This window comes from Agelaius phoeniceus, chromosome Z (assembly GCF_051311805.1).
Source record: "Agelaius phoeniceus isolate bAgePho1 chromosome Z, bAgePho1.hap1, whole genome shotgun sequence".
NCBI lineage: Eukaryota > Metazoa > Chordata > Aves > Passeriformes > Icteridae > Agelaius > Agelaius phoeniceus.
In genome coordinates, this window is record NC_135303.1 from 46208282 (window position 1) to 46225845 (window position 17564).

Consider the following 17564-nt stretch of genomic DNA (forward strand, 5'->3'; position numbering starts at 1 on the left):
AGTCCTGACTTAAAATTGTTACCTCTAGGTTTGTCAAGGTTACCTGCTCTGTGGCAGTAAGACATTATCTGCAATGTCTGCTTCACTTGATTTAAAGTGATAATGTCAGCTGACAGCAGAGATGTCTAGCACCTCCCCAAGAATTTTTTCTGGGTAGAGAAGGACAGTCACTCATTATTTTCTGAAGAACCATCGCTGCATCTTTTGTACTCCCATGTAATGATTCCAAGAGAAGAGATTCCAACAATGATAATTTATCCGACTCAAAGACACCAGAAGAAACACAAGGATGACTGGGTGCAAAATATGTTTAAATTTACAGGGGCTGAAAGAAGTCCTACTAAAATCGTGTCCATGCATGAAAGGGAGCAGGCATATGTGAATTTATGGTAAGGCTCATCATAACATTTATCAGACTTGGTCTACATTCAAAGTATCACCTGTCCTAATATGGACCAACAAAAAAACAAACCCCACCCCTTCAAAAAAAAACACCACCACTTCCCCTTTCAGTGCTCTTCTGTGAAACTCAGCTGTGCAAATAACATTGAAGAAAAAATGGAGAAGGGGATTTCATGCTCTGTGGGATCTCTGGCTTTTATAGTCAGTATAGGCTTTATTTACCCAGAAAAAGTACACATCAACTCTCTCAGAGCATCAGCAAGTTGTAGTAGTAATAGGGATTGAAAAAAAACCATAATTTCCCCAATCTTAAAAGGAACAGAGTTGCTGTTGGAAGGAGGTCAGAGTGGTGAGGAACAGAGCGAGAGAGACAACCAGGTATGCTGCTGTTGCACACTGCCACACCTTCAGGAATAAGCATCACAAACAGATTTTCTGAAAAAACTCACACTTCAAGAAGCCCAAACAGTAATTACAAAAAGATAAATCACCAGGGCCAAATAAAATTCAACAGAGAAAATAAGAACAGACTGAAATAGAAACCTGCAGACTGAAACTCAGTGAATCCCAAGGAGTTCTCTGAGATTTTTTCACATTAATATTCTAAAGACATAAGTTTGAGGCTTCTAGCCTTGTGAAATGATGAATATCTGCAGGCAAGACAGAGAAAGCACTGCAGTGACAAACAGCATATACCTCTAAAGTACATATTTTCACCTCCTTTTAGCAGGGAGTTAAGAGTACAGAGCCAGTCAACAGCTATCAATCTGCCAGGACTGCAGAAAGTTGCACTATGAATAGGTTTTGCTTCCTGATGGAACCCAAAGTGCACTAAAAATTAGATGAAAAAACTATGGTTACTTTATGGGGCAGAAGGGTTTCATGGAGGTAGGAATTCATTGATCACAGCCATGGTCTTATCGAGCTGTTTGGAATGCAGCCACAGGAGAAAAACACCCCATGAATGCACTGTACAATACTAGACGGAGCCTGTGTCACCTGCCCAGGGTCAAGCAAGGAGTCTACAAGGGAGTTCATAGTGTGGCCCAAACCTGCCATAATTCTTCGGGTATCCTTGTGCTCCAGAAAAGACTAAGCAGGGCCACTTGACTATCAAGTGGGTGACATGAAGTACTCCAGGTGCCTGGTAGTGAGCCATACTCCTCTTCCAGGAGACAGGGAGATCAAACTTTTTCTATGAAGAGCTCAATGCACAGCTCTATCCTCTTCCTCAAGCGTACCAAGAATGTGGCTCCTTTTTTTCTTGTGTACCAAATGGTTGCACAGCCTGACAACCAAAAGCATAATGGTCTCAGTATGCTTTTCCCACTCTTATTTAAGATATTCTGCAGAGGAATGAAATAAATCCCCTCACACATCCACATCCTGGAATGTTTTATGCAGCAAAGGAAGTAAGTACAATGTCATTATTGAGGAAAATGACATATAACATTCTCCATTAATCATTTCAAAACCAATTGCCACAGTTCTGAATCTGTCTTAATTCTGTGGATTAATCTTAATCTTGTAATACAAGATCCATTCTTCAGCCTACAATACAATCTATCAGCAGTTATGTGACCTGAGCGGTACATTTAGCATTGCAAAGTACAATGTATAATTAACTGGCTATATGCACATGCAATAGACCAGTATTGACCAAATTACATACTGTGGCTTGCCCTTTAGTGCCTCATAAATATAATAAGTGAAAATAATCAACACCCCATTTTGACTTGAAATTGATTTTCAAGGTATGCCATTTTCACACATAAAGTTGCATTCTGCATTACACTGAAATGTCTCCTCTCAATAGCTACACAGCTTGAGATTGATTTATTTTGTACCTGGAAAAGACAAACTTAGAATGAGCAATTAAGATTCTATCCCTTCAGAAAGACTCCACATCAGCAGTTGCTATTCTTGCTAACAACACAGATCTCTCCTCATAACTACACAGTAAAAGAAACGTACTGCTGGGGAGGGATGGGGGCAGGTGAAAACACACATATGAAAGACAAGGTAGTTTTTTAAAACAGGTGAGGTTGAAAGCTTTTCATGTAGTGCAAGCAGATGTCAGAGTAACATGATTTTCCCAAGAAGTTCCCAGCCACCCCTGAAAGAATTAATTGTCACAGTCTGGTGCACTGAATATGGCACAGCTGGTCTAGGTAAAGCAGTTTTTCCTCATCTGCTTGTCCCTCCTACACATCACAGGCTACTGCCACCTCAGAGCTACAGCATAATGTCACACATGATCTTTCTCATCTCAGTCCACAAACAGGTTTGAGCATTAGAAGAAGTATTTAGAAGCAGCTCCCTTCCAAACTGGTTTCGCCAGCCTGATCATAAATTATATTGGAATAACAAATCATTGCTACAGCAAAGCAGCCAGGCTTTCTCACTCTGATATCACACAGCATGCATCAGTGTGGTTTGCAGCCACCTCCTAGAGTCTGAATTTTTGTGAAAATTATTTCCAGTGCTTCAGGGAACATTAGGCCAGTGTCCAACACAGGAATACTGCCATGTCACAGAGGGGTCCTTGAGTGAAAATAAAAGCAAAGATTAAGAGACACAATTCAAAGCATCTCTTGCTATACTACACTCAAAGAAGAGGGAGGGGAAAATAAACACTAAGGAATCTGTGGATTTTTTCCCCTCAAAGACATTAGGTTAAGAACTTTAGAGTTTATACCTCCCCATTGCTATTCCTTTCTTCCTCCCTTCCAACAAAGGATCATGTCTGAGCAGGTGTAAGTTCATCTACTTGTAGAGAGCCCTCTGCAGTCTCAAAGATGAGCAAACAAAACTGCTCACAACTACAGTGCCAAGAGTTTGCTGCAGAATAAACATGCAGAGTGATTAAGTGTTTGAGGTTTTTTTAACTAAGTTGTAGGATTTTTTCCTCTTTTCCATTTTCCCACTAACATATAAGCATAAATTGAAGGCTGCTTCATGGAAAAACATGAAAGGAAGACATTGACACCTATCGAGTAGCACCTCTATGGTTTAGTACAGGAAAACATCAGGTTTGCACATCAGTTATGGGTTCCACCCTTCACAGCCCAGTCTCAGCACAAACCAGTGTCCTCTGGACAGAGTCAAGGAAATGCAGAAGACCTGGTGAGAGCATCAGCTTCAGGAACACGCCAGCTAGTGGTGACTAATCTGGTGACTAATCCAGTGTATGTTACCCAATGTATCCCTCTTTTGTATGACCTTCTGCCCATTTACTCAGGGCCTGTTCATACACCAGAATACAGAAGCGATCTATCTATTTGCCCTCTAGACATAGTTACACACCCTGCAAAAGCTTCAATGAGGTTACTAACAGGTCAGAGAAATTAAATCCTGTTTTTCAGCTCTTTACATATTTGGAATGAATGTGGAAATTTTGTCTGTGATGCTCTGAACCATAACCGTGAAATTTCATAAAGCATAACCATTTCTTAAGATCTATCAATGGAATTTTCTATTATTGCTTCTGAAATAAAAGTCTTATTGGTGCAAATCTTTCTATATCTATAAATTACATCGGTAAGAAAGTATTAGCATTCTGTGCAGTAGCAATTTCCATTGAATTAACCACTGGGTGGGAAAATCATTGTGCTAGGAAGCAGGGAATTTTCCACAAATGCCAGCATTATTCCAACTTAAATATTCCATAGATATTCTCTGAAATGAATGTAGTCCACAAATTAAGATTAATATGTTACTAATGACAAGATGAACATGAAATAGAAGGAAAGTGGTTTCTGTATTTTCCCACCCATAAAGTTGCTGTAGTGAAAGGTAGCATTCACTATGAATATGTAACTATTGTAAGAGTTTTGCAATTCACTGCTAAGGACATTGCTAGGGTTTCCATGCAATATGGATTTCAGCCCATGTTTCAGTGTTAGTAAGGTTAAAATAACTAAAGTTGGTATTATAAGCTCCCCAAGGTCGCTATGTCAAGTTTCCAGTAACATGAAAGAAGATGTCCATTTCTGTATGACTGTGCCCGCACTCCCATCATTTCATATGACACATCAGAGGTGATATCTCTCAATACTGCTCTCTTGTTCTTAGTCACATTAACCCCTAGTCACTTTTATATGAAAAATGAAGCCATCCCGCTCTTTGCAGAGTGAGAAGTCTGCTCTGCTACTTTCATGTGGAGGTCAGTGATATTTCCAGCCCAGGGGATGGGAGAATGCACCAGTCTCTCTCTCTGGGAGAGAATTTAGCAGTATCTGATTCACATCATGGTGGCCATTCCAGCCAGTCCCCTCGATCTGTTGAGTGTTCCCAGCACACACATGAGTTTGACCACCACAAGGCTCATGTTTTAAGTCTCTCACAATTCCCTGAAGCTCTCTACCAAAAAAAAAAAAAAAAGCACTATAATTTCAGATAGGAAATTCCTTTTCCATCACTCCCTGGAAACTGCCTTCTACAATGCCTAAATGAAAAGCTTTCACTACTCCCACTGCTACAAACACATGAAAGTATTTGGCTGGTGCTCAGTAGCCATCTCCATCTTTCCCAGGTTTCTTCCCAGTGTGCCCAGCCACTCTGATCTCAGAACCACACAGACACTGAACAACAAAGCCATCAAACAAGCTGGATGGGAAGGGATCTCTGGAGGGCATCTTGTCTAGCTCCCTCAAAGCAACATCAGCTTTGGAGAAAGATCCTGAAGAGGGGGAAAGGAGATAGAGGTAGTGATAGTGGGGCCCTGGAAAATGTTAAAAATAGTACTTGAAAATATTAGGCTTTGTGTTTTCTCAGATCACTGCACCTGCGTAAGCAGTATGATAAAAGATATAATTGTTAGATGTGATGATTGTTTAGTAATTAAATATAATTATTATATAACCATAAGAAGAATCGTGAGAAACTATGTTGGAAATTTAAAGGGGACTATGTTTAGCTGAAATCTGTGTATACAATAGAACAATATAAGTTTAATAATTAACATGAAAGTTATATAACGATAGAGTATAAAACACGTTCACCTCGAATGCATGGTCGGAATCAGATTTGGGTGGAAACAACCCTGATTCCCAGAGCTCTTAAATAAAAAGCACCGCATATAATCGCTTATGTGATTATGTGTTTTTGAACGCTAACAGAAGGAGAAAAGCTATGAAGAAAAAAAGGGTAAGGAGAGACAGGTTCAACAAATACAGAGAAAAAGCTCATTTCCATTCCTATTCCTCTAAGAAATGAAAGGTTTAAGTAGAAGAGCAAGAAAAATTTAAATATCACTAGACTTTTTGTTAGCTCAAATTTTCTGACAGTTACATAGAACCTCTGGCCTGACAGCCAGTCAGGCAGAAACCTTTCAGTTCCCACAGCAGATGATCTCCTTCTCTAACACGCATTTAAGATTCTCAGTACCACCTCTGCTTATACATGGACAGCTTGTAGAAAGCGCCACTGACTTTCCCCAGCATTCCACTGGTGTTTTTCCCCTCTGGCAAGGTGTACCTTCATAGCTGCCTCTTGCATACCCCTTAACACGTTCACTTACAAAGGCAGCTGTGAAGCTCAAGATTTCTGTTTTCACGCTAAACTCATCACACAAAGCAGAAGAGAGCACCATATGCTCTTATTCGCACAGCAGAATGGGAAATCTAAGGTGAGAAAACCACTTAAAGTAGCGATGCCTTTTTCAACCTAGGAATGAAACAACACACACTTCCAAGATAATATTGGTATGGCAGGAAATATATAAGTAGATCTTCACTGAAGGCCTCCAAGGGCAGTTGTGGAAAAATGTCCACAAAACCCACTCCTCCATGGGGTGTGCATACAATTTCATAAGTTGGGTAAATTAGCATAATTGAAAGACAAGCAAAAATTTAGGAGCACAAGTGGTGATGAAATTTCCTCCCCCCAGTCCAAGCCCCTTCTAAATTCTCCCCCCTTAGATGGGATTGTATTTTGTTGATGAAAAATATGTGTCTCAAAGAGGTGATTTTGGCCTTGTTAGCCAGGAAGAACCAAGATAGAATAGGAGCTTTGGAATATGTTTTGTCCTTCTGCCCACGGAAAGGGCCTGGGAAAAGTAGACACTAATACGATAGGTTACAAATATATATGTAAAGAATAAGGAGAAGATATACTAAATAAAAAGAGGTAAAAACCAAAACAGCATAATTAAACAGATACAGATAGCTCAGCCTTTCATGGCTGATTGCCATCCATGCAGAGGCCAAAGCATGGCCTCTTCTGAGTATGTTAGTACTTTATGTTCTTTTATGAGCATACTAATAGCCTAATGAATTGAGAATTAGGTTAAACCTTGTGTTATTATGGGTTGCTATACTGCACTTGCACCTATAGGTGTAATCTCCACCTAAAAGTTTGTTTTCTTATTTTCTGTTTCTTAAGGAAGACATTTTCTTTGGTACCATCATGTATCTGTCAATTCAAAGTTCCTTAATGAGTCTAAGGTTTCTGGGGAAAGGATGGACAAAAAGCTCATTATACCTATTTGCAGAATAAAAAACAAACCACCTCAACTGAACTTATTTTGTAGTGTAAGTATAAATAAAAAAAATGCCTGAGATTAAATTGCTGCAACACAATGACTATTCAGACTGAAGACTTTCTCATCAATCCATTATCTATGTCAGTGTTTTATTGGAGTAATTCTGAGGAAGGTGCCTTCACGCACTGCATGGCTCACACCTAGTCAGCCATAAATTCATTAGGACAACACTTTCTAATATGCCACAAAATCCTCAGGCCTAGATAGGATCAGTAACTTTTGATAAAACCCTTCATTCATTCATTCATTCATTAATAATGTTAAAAATTATAATTCTGTGGACAACATCTTTAGAAACATATTATAAATGTGGTAAGAATTTACTCTATTTGGACATGCTATGAAAAAAACAGCTCTCTTCCTTACCCTGTTGTTCTTCATGTGATTTAAGTTCATCTGGACATTTCTGTCAATGTGAAACGTTTTTAAAAGTTTTGCAAATGTGAGGTGATCATATTTTGCACGTAGAACCATTGGGTGAAACAAGGAAATTCATTCATCTTTCTTCAAGATTTCTAAGAAGCATTTAAGTTAATAAGAATACAATCTGGAGCCAAAACATAAACGAAAACAAAATAAAAAGAAACAAAATACCCAACCAAAATTAAAAACCAAATGCAAAACAAAACAAAGCAAAAGAAAAGCAAACAAAAAACCATAAAACACAAGTCTTTGGAATATCATCACCTCTTCATACTATTTTTACTAGTTTCTAACTTCTATTACTAACTTCTAAAAGAGCCTCCTAAATGAAAAGAAGAAAAGAAAAAAGAAAAGAAAAGAAAAGAAAAGAAAAGAAAAGAAAAGAAAAGAAAAGAAAAGAAAAGAAAAGAAAAGAAAAGAAAAGAAAAGAAAAGAAAAGAAAAATGTAAAGTTTAAAGATTTGGATATCCAAAGCTATTCTTTTTTTAAAGGTTAATTTCTTTATATTTATATAAAAAAATGTAAGAAACTGTGAGATAATAGGGATGTCAGACAAAGTCTGGGGATTAAGTTATTTTTCCTTTCCCCTCTTACATGAATAAATATTTGCCATCTAGTATATTCCTTGATGTCAGCACATTGCACTGTCAGTTGTTAATAACAACATACCAATTAAAATACAAAGTCAATGGGAGACAACAATCACTGCATGACTAGACTGTGAGGGGTTGCAGGATCAGCCAGGTTAATCTGGGTTTGGAGCTTTCATAGAGCTCAGTGCTGGGCAAGTTCAGATGACACATGAGATAATTAAAAAGCATTAGAAGGATGGCTTCACATTTTGGCATTTAGCAAGAAGCCTTAATGACACCCAGGGCATTAGAACATAGCATGTATCTTGTTGAGAGAATACTAACTCAGTGTTAGAACAAAATTGTTTGATTAGACTGTGGAGATGGGTGAAGAGAGAGAAAAGGGATTAGTATTCGTTTTGCATTTTCTGAATAGCCTAAGGGAAATATAATTAAGTTAGGTCTATGTATATTTTTGAGACACCATGTTCATAGCTAAAGAAAATGTCTGCATTCTCAGGCAGTTAGGCAGGAAGAGTGCTGATCCTCACCGTGCTTGCACAAAAATAAATAAATTTTAAAAGACCATAGAACTGATTTCCTAAAGGAAGCTGAGAACAGCCTGAATGAATTGTGTGGTGAATAGCAGTTGTAAATGCAAAATAATGAGAAGATAGCATCCTGGACTAAATAACTTACAAGCAATGAGTGTAGGAAATTTATTACACTGGCTGAAATGCATCAAAGTAAAACTGAGAAGTGGGACTTCTACTAGAAAATTTTACAAAGTGCTTTGGAAATTTATTGGTATGCATATGTATGTAGATAATTACCTTCAAATTGGCACTGAGCCCCTGCTATAGGACTTGTTCATGCCTGTGCTATTTTATTCTCATTGTAGTAAAACACCTTGATGGGCTTGGGATGAGAATAATGCTGAGCATACAGAAGAGTCCTCATAACATCACAGCCTTGTGGAAAAACAGCCAAAAAGACAAAGGTGTGAAGGCACAGGGTTAAAAATCCATGGATGCACATCCCCTGCAGATACAGCTGGGTAAGCCAAAGCTGCAAGTGCCTTCAGGTGCCTCCCCAGGACCTAACAGGGTCACCTCCCTGGCCTTTCTAGGTAAGCCACAGAGACTTGAAGTCCTGCAAAGAATTTGGCTCATTTTTGCTGGAAGAAAACATCTCTGAGACAGAGAGACCTTCCTATGAGAAAGTGAAAACCTAGAGAAAACCTGTTAATAACCTGAGAGGAAATCATGGAAACATGCTTAGGAAAGGAGAAAGGGTGGATGCTCAGGAAAAGTGGTTTTTATTTAAAAGCATATACACACTTGTAGGTATGTATGCATGATAAAAATAAGATGATTGAGCTAAGAGGAAAATGAGACAATGGTAATTATCTATTTGTGCACAGAAGTCACAAATGAGAGAACACAAATGAGAGAAAGATGTATGTTCATATGTTTGATGAGTATGTTTTGCCATGAATATTTTGAAAGGCATAAAATTAAAGTCTAGACCCATTTTACTGGTTTTGACAGACAAATGTTACAAATAATGTGTTGGAAACTAGAATAAGTTCTTTTTCTTAATTTCTTCACTATTTGAAACAAATAATTGTTTTCTTTTTGCCATAATACTCTAAATACTAAATATAGGTGTGAAGGCACAGGGAACCGAGCAGCTTGCTTTGTTTATTCTGCAAAAAACAAATAGTCACTTCTTGGTGAACACGATGACCACAACTAAAATGCATGTCCCTGTAGTGCTTGATTTAAGGATGGTGGTTCTCTACATGCAGCCAAGGTCCCCACCTTGACCAACACCTTAGTTGCTGTGGCAGCTTCTGGGATATCCTGGAGAATCCACTGAATGCTGTCAACTACCAATGGACAAAAATTTCAGCTACTTTTGCATCATTTGTTCAAGTTAATTCTCTACAGATTACTCTCACAATCACAAGTAAATAGAAACAAACAAATTTCTGTTGTCTCAAGAAAATTGCATTTGAAATTGTTGTGAGGCCAAGAGTCGTGGTCCAGACTTACAGGTAGGGAAGCCAGTTAATGGAATCAAAAAAGGGCACTATTTATCTGGGCTAAAAAATAAATGAATGATTCCCACATCATACAGCCCTTATCCACAGACCTTCCATGTGCATGTAGGCTATTTTTTTTTCCCTCATAGCAGCTCCAAAACTCATCTCTTCCTCAGTTTCACCGCTAGGCTTCTGATTCGTATTTCAAGGTCCTATCTTTATTCCTGTTCTCATCTTCAGGCTTCTCCAACATGGCATCCACCGGTGTCCCTTGTACCTAGGCCTTGTACTGCAAAGATCTGCTGGGATGCCACCAGTGCTGTGTCCTGCAGTGTTTCCCACCTACTGCATCTGTGAACAGGCTGATATTCCTGAATGAAACAGAAGAAATATGAATTGTGTCTGGTTTCTGTCTTTGTCCAGTTGCATTTCAATAGCTGGAGAATCAGAATCAGAATCAGAAAGGCACATTTGTGGCTTCTTCTTGGTTTTGCTGCCACTGCTCTCCCAGCTAATGGTATTTGGCTTCACAAACAGAACCAGTTATTTTTTACTTACTAAAACCCTGCATAAACATTGCAGTTGCTAATCCTCATGTTTATGAAAAGAAAAAAGCCATTTAAATCTCAGAAGTTAAGCCTAACCCCTCCTGAACTTTTGCAGCTTGTGGGAGGCACCATGGGGGATGCTTATCCCAATCCCACTTGTAGGCAGCTGGATGCATGGTCATTAAGTGTTTGGCCTCAACAACTTCCATTGCAAAGTTCTGCCTTGTACTAGTGCTCTGAAATGTTTCATGTTAGCTGTTCAGAAAGCAAACTCCACTTCTAAATGCTTTGCAGTTCCTTGGAGATGATATTTGCCTTATTTTTGTCAGTCTTTCTTGTATTCCCACAGGCTGAGAAGAGAACAGCTTTATGAATAGCTGGGTCTTGATGGGACTAACTCAGAGCAGACATGGTTTGTCCAAAAGAACTGTGACATTTCCATGTCTTAACAGAAATTTGAATTACAGATTCAGACAACACAAACCATTGTCTCTGGTCTAGATTTTTATTTGCAAGGAAGAGTCAACTTTTTTGAATGAAGTATGCACAAAAATCTGGGAAGTAAATTGAATAAAACTCGGGTTTGACCAAGATGCAAATTAATTTATACATCAATTCCAAATTTCATAGCCTAAATATATGTTTACCATGGCACATCAGGCCTCTGAAACAGTCTGACAGGCTGCAATGACCAGCTCACTAAGCTGCTTCAAGTGTGTAGGGGGTGCATGTGCTCCCCTATGGCCACTGCCTGCCCCTCAGCCTGTCCTGGGATCTCCTTGAAATGAGCAGTCCAGGAGGTGCAGCACATGCACTGCAGACAGCAGATAAGTCTGGCAATCATTTCACAAACAGAAATGTTGTTATTCCCACTTCTATCAAATTTAGGAGAAAATTTGGTGAAATCCTCTTTCCATGAAGGGAGAAATGTAGAGTAGCCGGAGAGTCAGATCAGATTTTTTGGCTCTGGTTACAGCTTCTTTTTTCCTGCAGGCAGCATAAAAATGCTAAGAGCCTTCCACCTGGGTAGACCAAAGGCTGTCATTTTGATTTCTCCTGGATGGGAAGCTCAAAATGCTCAGCAAAACACAGAGCTTCCCTGTAGCTAATCCCTCCCTCCACTCTCCACCATTGAATAAAGGCTGCCGACATGCTTCCTGATGATGACAGATTTCTGGCCAAAGGAGAGATTGATCACAGCATCGTGACTAGCAGGAGAATTAAGACAGGGGTCACCATGGAGCCAGAGGTGATCTTTTTGGGGTGACAAAAGACAAGTAACTCCATCAGCACATCCACTCTTATTTCAGGCTCTCCATATTCAGCAAAGGGCATCAGCACAACTCTGTAAGGAGACACAAACTCCTTAGAAGAGCACTTCAAGGAGGAAGACTCCTTGAAAGATGACTTCATTTTTGTTTCTTCTTCTGCTATCACCCTGTCTGCTTCAGCATGGCTGGCTCTTGCACCACGGTGCAGAGATCTAAATCTGAGATCATAGGAACCCAAGATTGTCCAGTCCCCCCTGGCTCAACACATGGAGGACCGAACACATATCAGGTTCAGGGCCCACTCCCTGCTTCATGCAACTGCTGAGGAAGATGTCTCTCACAGTCACTCATTTTCTAACTCATGGGTGCACAGGAGGACCTCCCTTGAAAGACACCCTGCGATAGTGTGTCACACTGATAGATATTAACAGTGTTAAAAAAAGGCTGGTAGAAGAGCAGAATGAACCTCTCAGTCTGTGTGGTATTGGTTCACATCGGAAGAGTTTCATCCCATGTGCATTCACCTTCATCCACAAAACAGGCTGCAGTATGAAGTATTTGTGTTCAGATTTCACTTGAAACAATCGGTTTCAAAACAAATTGGATTCTGCATTACATTTATTTTCAGCTGAGGAGGAGGGGAAGACAATAAATTTAGAAATAAACCAAGAGTGACCCAGAGCAGAAAAGAAAATTAAATCAGAGGGAGACCAGGGAAGGCTTATAATAAAAGCATTTCCCTTTGAAGCCCCCTTCACATACATACTTTTCCCTCTAGCTGCAGCCATTTTGCAGGGCTTTGTTAAAATTGCATCTCTGCAGAAAGGTTACTTAAAAGAGAGAAGTAATAGATTTTTCAGGACCAATGAAAACAAACCTCCTATAAACAAGAGTGGTTTTCCTGGCCATGCAGGAGCTCTTTAATTCCTTTCTAATCTGCATTCATCACAGGGCTGAGAGGGATCAAACTACAAAAGAGCTCTGTGATGATGGTGCTGCCAGCTGCCTTGGGAATGTTCTGCCCGGCCAACAAACCAGTTAAACAACCAGAGACACTGCTGCTGATGTCCTGCAATCCACAACCAGGTGGAAACAAATGCCCTTTTTGAAGTGAGTAATGGGGCCACACTGAAAAAGTGCTTCAGTCAAATTTTGTATTGTTGGTTTTGGGCAGCATTTCAGCAACTTAAACAGGAGAAGTAGTGGGAGGATGTGTGGTCTCTGTGGGCAGCTTGCTGTCTGTGGGAATAAAGCAGAGCAGATGCAACCCTTGTATGCAGCTGATCATATTTCTGGCATGCTGAGATATTTGAATTGCAGATTTGTGGCTCTTCCTAATTTCTTGGGCTTTTTTGTTTGGTTGTTTTGTTGTTGTTGTTGTTTTTTACTGAAGCATCAATTTTAAGGAGGCTTTTTTACTCTTATTTTTATAAACTATTCAACAGTCATGAATGAGATGCAATTATACTGGAGAGAAAAAAGAATATTCCTCTGCTTCCAAACATCAGTGAAAACCACAATTAGTTGGTTAAAGGGTAACCTGTTCCAATTTCCTTACTCTAGAAGTTGTGTATGAATGAATTTTACCTTGTTTCCAATGATTAAGTGTTCCACCAGGTGTTGACAGCTATGGCCTTGACTGTCCATAAGCTAAATGTCTTCAAGACTTCTAGGACCAATGAGGGAATCTCAGAATAGATAAAAGGGGATGTAATTAATTGTCTCTCCATGTTCATGGGCTTTCTCTCAAAATAGTTTTATTTGGCAATCAGCAGTTTCTCTCAGCTTGATATCTGGTTGCCAGACATAAGGGCTGGCTGCCCCAAAATGGAGTCCTGACTCCTACAATGAGTGTATCAATAAGCCTGTATCCTTAGAAACTGGGTCCAGTCATGCATACCACCTGATCCCAGAGAGAAAACTCAGGCAGCCAGTAAAAAATCCTGGATTTTTTCCTTAACAGGTAGAAACCTCTAAGACCACTTCAAGTCCATTAGGGCCATTAGTGCTCCCCTGGGAACAGGATGGGCTGAGCCCATGGGACACATAGTTTAGCAGGTTTGCAGGAACACTTGGAAGACCTTCTGCACTTCTTCTTGGAGGTGTGGAGAGAGTGACTCTGAGTGAGACACCTTGACATCCTCGTGCCACATGTACACCTCCAGGCGTGGGAATGAACTTGTGAATGGATGATATCCAAGAAGATGAAAGGAATGTGGCAAGGCAATTCAGCATTTCATTTAGTGCTGCCTAGGATTGTTTGACTGCAGCAGGGTCACCAGCCTTAACTTGCCCTGGAGATGAAAAGGCATTCTTTTGCTCAGAAGCCTGGGGTCAGAAAGGACCTCTGGATTTGCTGTTGACAAAGAGCATTCCTATCTGAAGAACAGATGAAAAAACTTCTGACAAGACTGACAATTTATTTTAAAACAAAAAGAAAAGGGTAAAGAAAGAAGGAGAAAAAAAAACACCACCTACAGAGCATCCGTTATGGATAGAGCTGAATAACAGAAGCATCAAAACTAAACTCTAAATCTGACACTAATGTTCAAGACAGCACCCATTACTGAAAATATATTTGTTGTTCTGCTAAACTGGGACACTGCATCTTTGAAAGGAAATCTCGCTTTGTTGGAATTTCTGCATTCTGCGAGAAATCTTTCTAGAATCTAGTTCATTCCAACATCCTTTGGTAAAAGATGAAAGGATCAGAGAGCAAAACCATCACAACATCTGTAATGTTATAACTAAATCCCTTTACCCTAAATAACAAGCTTTCTTCACTAAGCCTGGCTTTTTTGACTTTTGCTTCTGCAAGCTAAGATCTTGAGCTATTATAAATCTTGTAAGCAGAAGAAAGCATATTATTCTTGTATTTCCCTTCCATTTAATGCCTACAGACAACGTCTGGGATAGCACTTTACCTTGTTTCAGAAACACTGGTTCCAGGCAGTTTAACCAGGCAATCACTGATTTTCCCACAGTTCCCTGGATGAGAAGCACTCACTGCAGGCAGAAAACAAACTGGGATGAACAGAGGGGTAGAAGAAGAAAAAAAGAAAAGAAAGAAAAGAAAGGAAAGAAAGGAAAGAAAGAAAGAAAGAAAGAAAGAAAGAAAGAAAGAAAGAAAGAAAGAAAGAAAGAAAGAAAGAAAGAAAGAAAGAAAGAAAGAAAGAAAGAAAGAAAGAAAGAAAGAAAGAAAGAAAGAAAGAAAGAAAGAAAGAAAGAAAGAAAGAAAGAAAGAAAGAAAGAAAGAAAGAAAGAAAGAAAGAAAGAAAGAAAGAAAGAAAGAAAGAAAGAAAGAAAGAAAGAAAGCAAGCTGATAATTTTTCTAGGTGTGCTTAATTGTTCCAGCCGCTTCTCTGAGCCTGCTCCTCTGCCACCTCGTTCCCTGTGCCATTAATGTCTGTGGCAAGCCAGAGATATGATGATACAACAAAACACTGGATATAGTTTTCACAGTTCTCACAGAGAAAAATTCTGGGCCCAAATCTGAATGAATGGATCTGCTTCATTCCTTCTAGTAGATGACAGAGTTGAAAACTCTTGCAGGCATAGCTGTAATACCAGTCCTAACCAGGAATAGCAGTACTGTAGAAGTACTGTAAATAGCTGCAATTACATCTCTCTTACATCTGTGTCTGCACCCAGTAAAGTTATTTGTTTATGAATCATGAAAAATATTGGTTCTTGCCTTTATCAAAATGAGCACCCTGGGCTGACCCAGGTAGCAGCATCATAGCAAGCTGAGTTCTGCTATTTGCCACACAGAAGTTACCAGCCCAACATATCCATTTTACATCCAATGAGATTTTATTTGCTGCAACAGAGTTAACCCTGCCTTACAGGGATGCATGTGGTAATGATGCCCAGAGTTTCCATTCACACTGGTGATTTGAATTTTGGTTTTTGTGGTACATACCTGGGACTGCATTTTATAACAATAGCTTCTTATTCTACATAAGTTCCCTCTGAAAACCTAAAACTGCTCTGAATTGCCCAGACATGCATTTATTTACTATCAACAGAATTTCTATCCTCTTAAATACCCAAGACATAGACATAAAAAATATTCTCATATAAAATATTTATGTAAGACTTTACAAAAATATTTAAAATTAAATTAAAATACTGATTAAATAGTCTAATTAGTGAGTAAACAAAACTTGTGAAAGCTAGAAAATTGCTAAATAAAATTCAGCAGCTTAACCTTAGCTTTGTTCTGGCCTTGTATGTGTAATCTGCCTATCCCTGTATGGTGGCCTGTGAGAAGACAAAACACATAATGCAAGCCATGTTGTACCAGGCTTGACCTTCATATCCCAGGCTGAGTTGTCAAAGCTGTCAGGAAATATACATAAGATCATGATTTTATTTATATATTGGGGGGAGGAGAGCTAAATAACGCGAAAAGAAAGAACAGCTTGGCTTTCACACAACAGGCAATGGCACCCTTGAAAACAAAATTATTTACTTCAGTAGTTTAATGACTGGGTGTCTTTACCTTCCTGTGATGCTTGCCCCCACATGAAGTGAGAATGGCTGTCGAATCCTGTCACACAAAAAAATTCACAGGCTTAATTAACACTAGAAAGCTTGTTAAGCTAAAGGGCTAAATATAAATTTAGCACAAATCACTCACACCTACGCCCTCTCAGTCTTTCCCACCTGCTGAATAGTCCCTTTCAGCAGAAGCTGCTTTTGAAGCTGACACAAATCTGATAGTCAGCAAAACACAATAGTGAAGCTGCTTGTTTTCTGTAGTGTCTTTGCTACAGAAAGAGCTTCAACCTTCTCTGCCTACCTCCCTCTAAGGATTTCTCAATCTCTGAAGAGAAGAAAGAGGTGCCTGACCCTGCCGAATCAATGTGAGGCGTGGAAGGCTGCCCCCACTCGTACCCAGTGAGTACAGAAATTATGCCAAATCAGCATCCACACTGCTCTACACAGAGCGAAAGATAGGAAGGGAAAGGCTGAGGTGAGTTAAGCTCCTAGCTCCCCATTTCTGTGCTTACAGTTAGTGGCACAAATTTTCTTCAGCTTTTCTTTACTCTTTTGAAAATAAGGCTTTCTAATTCCACAGTATCTCAGATTTTTCTGTGATCAAAATATTTTTGAATTTAGAAAGTGTTAATTCACTTTTTTTTTTAATTAACTTTTTTTCTCTTATTATGAGCACTGGGAAGGTATCTGCTGGCATCAACAAACTGATGTCCTGATGCCTTAGCAGAATTTAGGCACAGCAGGAACCCCCAAACACCAAGGGAGCAAAGCCCATAAACAGTTGTACAGCATGGAAAACCCTTACTGAAAAATACAGAGAAGAGCTGTGAACATCTGGCATCCCAGGCAGTGCTCTGAATACTCTGCATTTATAATGCATGTATCCGCAGTGGTGATTGCTTAACATCCTCCACAGCTTCCTGCCAAGTAAACACCCAAGAGCACTAGAGGGCTTTTGTTGGATCTTTCCAGGCTGGAGCACTGGTTTAGGCAGCTTTTCATCCAGTCGCCCCACTGGTGGGGTCATTTTACTCTTCTTGTAAAAAGTACCTCTGGAACCCACTTTGGGAATGGAGAGGAGCTGTTGAGGGGATGCAAAAAGCATTCCCATTTCAAGACTCTTACAGGAGAGAGGGGTGTCGACAGCTGTCCCAGTTCCCTTCCCCATCCCTGGCGTGTTGTTGGGTGCTCTCAGCTCCTTCCTAACAACAGCACAGGGCAGAACACTTCGCCATCCTCAGCTGGACCAAACAA